This window comes from Elephas maximus, chromosome 2 (assembly GCF_024166365.1).
Source record: "Elephas maximus indicus isolate mEleMax1 chromosome 2, mEleMax1 primary haplotype, whole genome shotgun sequence".
Taxonomy (NCBI): Eukaryota; Metazoa; Chordata; class Mammalia; order Proboscidea; family Elephantidae; genus Elephas; species Elephas maximus.
In genome coordinates, this window is record NC_064820.1 from 118,567,566 (window position 1) to 118,575,418 (window position 7,853).

Below are 7,853 nucleotides of genomic sequence, written 5' to 3' on the forward strand. Positions count from 1 at the left end.
GCTCGTCAACATAGAGTAGCTAAAGCGAATGGAAGAAATGGTGAAATAAAAGCTGAACAGAAGATTTCAAAGGGCCATTCAAGAAGACATAGTAAAGTATTATAATGAAAAATGCAAAGACCTGGAGATAGAAAACCAAAAGGGAAGAACACACTCAGTATTTCTCAAGCTAAAAGAACTGAAGAAAAAATTCAAAACTTGAGTTGCAATTTTGAAGAATTCTACAGGCAAAACATTGAATGATGCAGAAAGCATCAAAAGCAGATGGACACTAATTAGATAGTAGACAAGAATCATCTTAGGTGAAAGAAAGGACAACACATAGTATAGGGGAAGTCAGCACAACTGGACTAAACCAAAACTAAGAAGTTTCCTGAACACAATCAAACACTTCGAGGGACAGAGTAGCAGGGGCTAAGATCTGGGGACCATGGTGCCAGGGGATATCTACGTTATTGGCATAACAAAGTTTATTAAGAAAATGTTCTGGATCCCACTTTGGTAAGTGTCATCTGGGGTCTTAAAAGCTTGTGAGCAGCCATCTAAGATGCATCAATTAGTCCCAGCCCACGTGGAGCAAAGGAAAATGAAGAACATCAAAGGCACAAGGAACGTATCAGCCCAAGATACAAAAGAGCCACATAAACCAGAAACTCCATCAACCTGACTCTGACCAATGACAGCCCTGACAGAGATCACAACAGAGGGTCCCTGATGGAGCAAGAGAAAAGTGTGGTGCAGAATTCAAATTCACATAAAAAGACCAGACTTAATGGTCTGACTGAAACTGGAGGAACTCTTGAAGCCATGCCTACTGAATGCTGTGTTAACCCAGAACTAAAAACATTCCCAAAGCCTGCTCTTCAGACAAAGATTAGACTAGAGTATAAAACGTAATACTTGTGAAGAGTGTGCTTCTCAGTTCAAGCAGATACACGAGACCAAATGGGCAGCTCCAAATGGGCAGAATGAGAAGGCAAGAAGGGACAGGAGCTGGCCGGAAGGACATGGGAAACCCAGGGTGAAAAGCAGGAGTGTGTTGTCACATTATAGGAATTGCACCTGGTATCATGTAACAATATGTATATAAATCTTTGTATGAAAAATTAACTTGAGCTATAAAGTTTTACCTAAAGTCACATACACATATACACACACACAACGCACATGGGAGGAATACACAGAGTCATTGTACCAAAAAGAATTGGTTGATATTCAACCATTTCAGGAGGTAGCATGTAATCAAGAAGGTATGGCATTGAAGGAAGAAGTCCAAAGTGCTCTGAAGGCATTGGCGAAAAACAAGGTTCCAGGAATTGATGGAATACCAGTTGAGATGTTTCAACAAGTGGATGCAGTGCTGGAGGCAAGCCAAGAAATTTGGAAGACAGCTACCCAGCCAACCAACTGGAAGAGATTCATATTTGTGCCCATTCCAAAGAAAGATGATCCAACAGAATGCAGAAATTATTAATATCACATGCAAATAAAATTTTGCTGAAGATCATTCAAAAACAGTTGCAGCAGTACATTGATAGGGAACTTGAAGCTGGATTCAGAAGAGGACATGGAACAAGGAATATCATTGCTGATGTCACATGGATCTTGGCTGAAAACAGAGAATACCAGAAAGCTGATGCCTTTTATGTTGTTGAAAAAAGGTATTTGCAATGAAGAAATTGTTGGTCTTGAAAAATTCTACCATGCAATCTCTGGTGCCATTTCTATCAACAAGGCCATATTTTCTAACTACCAGTCCTTCTTGTTTTCAGCTTCCACATTCCAATCACCAGTAATTATCAATGCATCTTGATTGCACTTTTGATCAGACTGCAGAAGCTGGTAAAGACCTTCTATTTCCTCACCTTTGGCATTAGTGGCTGGTGCATAAATTTTAATAATAGTTGTATTAATTGTTCTTCTTTGTAGGTGTATGGATATTATGCTATTTTTGACAGTGTTATGCTTCAGGATAGATCTTGAAATGTCCTTTTTGATGATGAATGTGACACCATTTTTCTTCAATTTCTCATTCCCGGCATAGTAGATCAAATGATTGTCTGATTTAGAATAGCCATTACCAGTCCATTTCAGCTCACTAACACCTAGGATACTGTTCTTTATGCGATACATATTAGCTTTTATTATTTTTTATTCCAGAGGTAGGAAGCACTCAATTCTCCCTAAGGCAGTGAGTTGAAGGTAACCTGTTGCTGTGGTGTCAATTCCAACTTATAGCGACCCTATTGTACTGAGTAGAATGGCTCCATAGAGTTTCTAAGGAGCACCCGGTGAATTTGAACTGCTGACCTTTTGGTTAACAGCCAAACTCTTAACCACTGTGCCACCAGGGCTCTGGGTTAAAAGTACCGCATAGTGTATGTAATACAGTGGTTCTTAAAGTGTGATCCCAGACCAGCAGCATCAGCATTGCCTGGGAACTTTTTTAAAATGCAAATTCTTGGGTCCAACCTCAGACCTGAATCAGAAACTCTAGGGTTGGGGCCTAGCAATCTACATACTAACAAGCCTTCTGGGTGATTCTGGTGCAGGTTTAAGTTTGGTGATCATAGGTATAATGGAAGGAAGATTGGTCAAGAAGTCAGAGGACCTGAGCTCTAATTTTGTCTTGGTGTGATATCACCAAAAGTGGTAGAAATAAAAAAAAAGGACCTTTACAAATTCTCTCCTTCATAAAAGCAGTGAGTAAACTGACAAGTTGTTGGAGTCAATTTTTTTCAGAACTCTTGAAATTGACTGGAGGCTTGCAGCAATCCAGAAAGCATTTATTTAAAAAAAAAAAAAGTTGAATCTTGGTAAGAACTGTGAGATTTGTGGCATTTAACTTGCCCTTTTCTCATCTCCCCTACCTCTAGCTCCACTATAAACCAAAAAGACCAAACCCATAGCCCTTGAGTCAATTCTATGAGCTCCACTATAGCCTTGAAAAAACAGGAAACCACAATCAACAAAGAAAATAAGTAGCATGGCAGCCACCAGAGGGGATGGAATGAGAATGGAGCTTCTCCAAATCCTCATTCCCAGGGAACTATCATTAGACCTATCTGGTGGTTCCCTAGAATATTCCACTTGCAAGGTTGTCTTTCTTTGACCTGACTCAGAGTTTGCACAGTATAAAAAACCTTTTCCCCAGGAACATTTGTCAAAAACAATTAAAAATAATTGATTAACTTCACTGCTGTCTGCATGAAAGACAATCTCTGTCTAATCATTAACTGACCTCTAAGCTAATCAAGGAGTCTGTGTGGTACAGTGGTTAAGCACTTGGCTGCTAAACCAAAGATCGTTAGTTTGAACCTACCAGGCACTCTGGAGGAGAAAAGACCTGATGCTCTGTTCCCATGATGATTACAGCCTAGGAAACCCTATGAGGCAGTTAAACTATGTGACATTGGTTTGCAATGAGTCAGAATTGACTCAACTGCAAACAACAACAATAAACTAATCAAGCAGAAACTTTAGTGGCAACACAGGACAAAGAATAAAGTTGGGACAAACAGTAGGTCAACCAAAAGTTTAAAGAAACGCCTGGAGAATGAGATGTCCATAGAAGCTTTGCAAAACTCCAAAAATTTTCTGGGAATCTAGAAGCCCACATGTATGTCAAGGGCTGTGTGCAGCAGTGTACGTGCTCATGAAAGACTTGAGAAGACCTAAGCCCTAAGCTCTCACCTCAGGCTGACCTTGTGGTTCTGCACAAGCCAGAAGTGAAGGCTGATAAAAAGTTGTCAACTTCCTGGCTTAATGTTGAAGCCATGCTCCAAAATGCACAGAGACCCTCAGCAAAGACTGCAAGACATACTGGCTCAAGATGTTTAAGACGATCTCTGTCTAATCATTAACTGACCAATAAATACTACTAACCAAAAGGTTGGTGGTTTGAACCCACCCAAAGGCACCTGGAAAGAAAGGAATGGCAGTCTGCTTCCAAAAGGTAGCAGCCTTGAAAACCCTGTGGAGCATAGTTTTACTCTACAACACAAGGGGTTGCTATGAATCAGAATCAAGTAGAGGGCAACTGTGGTTTGTTTGTTTTTTTTCTTGTTTTTGAGCTAATCAACCAAAGACTTTAGAGGCCACACAAGACAAAGAATACAGACTTCACAGAATTCATTCAGAAAAGTCACTAAACAAACAAAAACAACAATAACAAACAGCAACAACAACAATAACAAAAAACATGGGAATGGGGAGGAATCTGACTGTGAGGATGCCACAGGACTGGGCAATGTTTTGTTCTGTTGTACATAGCGTTGCTATGATTTGGAACCAACTCGATGGTGCTTAACAACATGTCGTAAATTTAAATGAGATGATAACTATAAAAAGATTAAATTAGTAACTGTAGCCACTGTAATAAATAAAAAGCCAGTTCCTGTCAATTTTAACTCATGATGACCCTATGTGTGTCAGAGTAGAACTGTGCTCCACAGGGTTTTCGATGGCTGATTTTTCAGAAGCTGATCCCAAGACCTTTCTTCTAAGGTGCTTCTGGGTGAACTTGAACCTCCAACCTACTGGTTAGCAGCCAAGCACATTAAATGTATGCACTACCCAGGGACTCCACTGTGATAAATAAAGCCCTAAAATTTCAGCAACATAACAAGATCATTTGTTATTAACATAGAGTCAGTTTAGCAGGATGGGTGAGAGGCTCTGCTTCACATTCAGGGACCTGAGCTTTATCATCTTCAATACACGGCTTTCTTTATCTGTCTGAATATTATGACATCCAGTCAGTACAATGAAGGAAAGCATGAAGGAACAAAATGTAAAGAATTTCTGAGATTTTTATTGGCCTGGCCTGGAAGTGGTATAGTCATTAAAAATCATGTTCCTTTGGCCAGGGTGAGTAGATAACCTTAAACCCCTGCAGGCTTGGTTTTAGGCTATGTTGTTGTTGCCCAACTCATGACAACCCCATGCACAATGGAATGAAACTCTGCCTGGTTCTGTGCTTTCCCATGATCAGTTGCGAACCCTAGTCTATTTCAGTTTTGCCCTAACTACTAAGGTGTGGTCCTGACTCTTAAGAGTGTTGCCCTTCCGGGGTGTCAACTGAAAGCCTGGGATATTTACCAGGACAATTATCTATGCTGAACTTGAATTCCTATCTTTGTATCCTCAGGCCATAAGAAGGCTGAAATCTCTGCTCAGCTCTTGAGCCTCTCAGTTGCTGTTTTCTCCCGGTATTCTTAGAGTCTTGTGATTTGCATACATCATTTAGAAGTGAGCCCAACAACTTGAGGGGAATTTATATGAAGATTTTGAGTTTCCTTCTTCCCAGTTTCCTCCTCCTGGGGATTTTTCCCCTTGGGCGCTGTCATTTTTGGCAACTTTGTACTCTGACGTCTGTGTCCTCCTTGTACCAAGACTGCCTCTTTCAGTTTAGCTCTATTTCATGGTACCACAGTTTGGAAAGAAGCCCTGGTGGTATAGTGGTTAAGAACTCAGGCTGCTAATCAAAAGGTCAGCAACTCAAATCCTTGGAGATCGACCAGCTACTCCTTGGAGACCCTCTAGGGGAGTTCTACTCTGTCACATAGGGTTGCTATGAGTCGGGATCAACTTGATGGCAGGCAACAACAGTTTGGAAAATGCTCTCAGAGGAAAAGTCAGGATGTAAGTAGAGCTCAGCTCATGTACTTCCCTCCTCTCATAGGTCCTTAAGTTCTACCTGCTTTGCTAACTCTTCAATGCCATCAAATATTTATATGTTTTACCTGTCTTTTAGTTGGCTTTTAGTAGAAAGACTAGTCTTACAGAAGTTAATCAGTCAGTCATAGCTGAAACCAGAATTCCACCAGAGGATTGCTTTAAAGTTTAAACATGAAACTGCATTTTTAGTCTAGGATTATGGTTCTTTAACAATATAATTCCCTGCAAATCTTAGTAAACTTCTGTCATGGATTGAATTAGGTCCCCCCAAAAAAGTATGTATCGATTTGGCTGGGCCATGATTCCCAGTATTATGTGGTTGTCCTCCATTTTGTGATTGTAACTTTATGTTAAAGAGGATTAATGTGGGATTATAACATCTTTACTAAGGTCATACCCCTCATCCAATGTAAAGGGAGTTTCCCTGGGGTGTGGCCTGCACCACCTTTTATCTCTCAAGAGATAAAAGGGAAAGGGGACCTCCTACCACCAAGAAAGCAGTTCCAGGAGCAGAGTGCCTCCTTTGGACCCAGGGTCCCTGCCCAGAGAAGCTCCTAGTCTGGGGGAAGATTGATTGATGAGAGGGTCGACAGAGAAAGTCTTCCCCTGGAACTGATGACCTGAATTTGGACTTTTAGCCTACTAGATTGAAAGAAAATATATTTCTTTTTGTTAAAACCATCCACTTGTGGTATTTCTGTTATAGCAGCACTAGATGACCAAGACAACTTCGTATCTTCTTTCTTTCAGGCAGTTCTTTTGGTCAGTAGCCATATTCAAAGCTCTTTCCCAAATTTAACTCTCAAGTCTGGTTTAATTCTTTGCTTCCTCACCTCCATGCCTCTCTCTTTCAACTTAATGTTGACTGTCTTGAGGTCAAGAGATTGAGTTGGAAGGCCATACTCTTAAGCTGATTTTGATCATAAGAAAGAGTCTTAACGGGCCTTTGCTAATCAAAAGCTTTCTCACTCTTTTATGTCGTTGTTTGGATATAGCCGAAGTCTACTTTTCAATCCTTTGCAGCCCAAACTTCTGGAATTTCTGTTTCATTTCTATTTGAAAACCAGCTATTTCTTGCCAGAGCTCATCCCTTTTGTCTTATACCTTGCTCAGTAGAAATACAGAAATTCTGTATTAATTAAACAGCACTAGTTGAAGTAATAGATAAAACCTAAAATTTTTTGGCTTAACTCAATAGAATATATAGAAGATACTCTTGAAAATATAAAGTCCAACTAGTGGTGGGAAAGGTGGGGGTTGGGGTGCGGGGAGATTCTGCTTTATGCTACAATTCAAATACCCATGCTGGCAGAGGCACTGCCATTTTTAAGTCATGTGTTCAAAGCACCAGCTGAGTGCTGGTTGAGGTCAAAGGAAAAAAAAACCAAGAGGCCATAAATAATTTTCCAACTACAGCCTATGTCCTCATTTACTCTATAGGTTATAGCAGCAATTTTCCTGGATAAGCAGCATCAGCAAATTTTCAGACCCCATCCCAGACCTGCTGAATCAGAAACATTGGGGGTGGAGCTCGGCAATCTGTGTTTAATTAGCCCTCCAGGTGATTCTGATACAAGCTATGGCTGAGACCCACTGGGTTATAGAACATCAACATTGGGTTGAGACAAAGGTATGACGACTAACAAGACTTTGGTTCTCTCCTTTTGTAGAGACCAATCTCAGTTTTATGGTAGCTATTGTTCTTTGAAAGTTTAAGTATGACAAGAAGAGTGTGGCCTGTACTGTGGTAGGCAATATGGATTAGCTTTTTCAGCCTTCATTACAACCTTCTAACATGCCTTCCAACACTGAAGGCTTCTTAGATTCCCTTGCAGATGGGAATCTTGATGTGATTTAGGTTCTGCCCATTAGATGCACCCATATGAAAGTTTGGAAGGTGAAAGCGAACTTTACAAGACAAAACTACCCTTCCACTGTTTTGGCTGTTTCTGCTGCAAGCCCAGTTTGGTGGATTTAGAATTATCTCTAGCAGCTGTGGCAGAGATCCTAGTGCCTGGACTTGAGTTCTACAGCAGTCCAGAGTTAGGTGTGGGACATCCATTTTGTTGGTGTGTATTGTGGTAGAGATGGTGTGGTTATAGAGCTAAAAATCACAATGATGGTTTCCTTGAGTTGGCAAGTAGCTCTTGATTCTTTATTTCTCTGCTTATGGC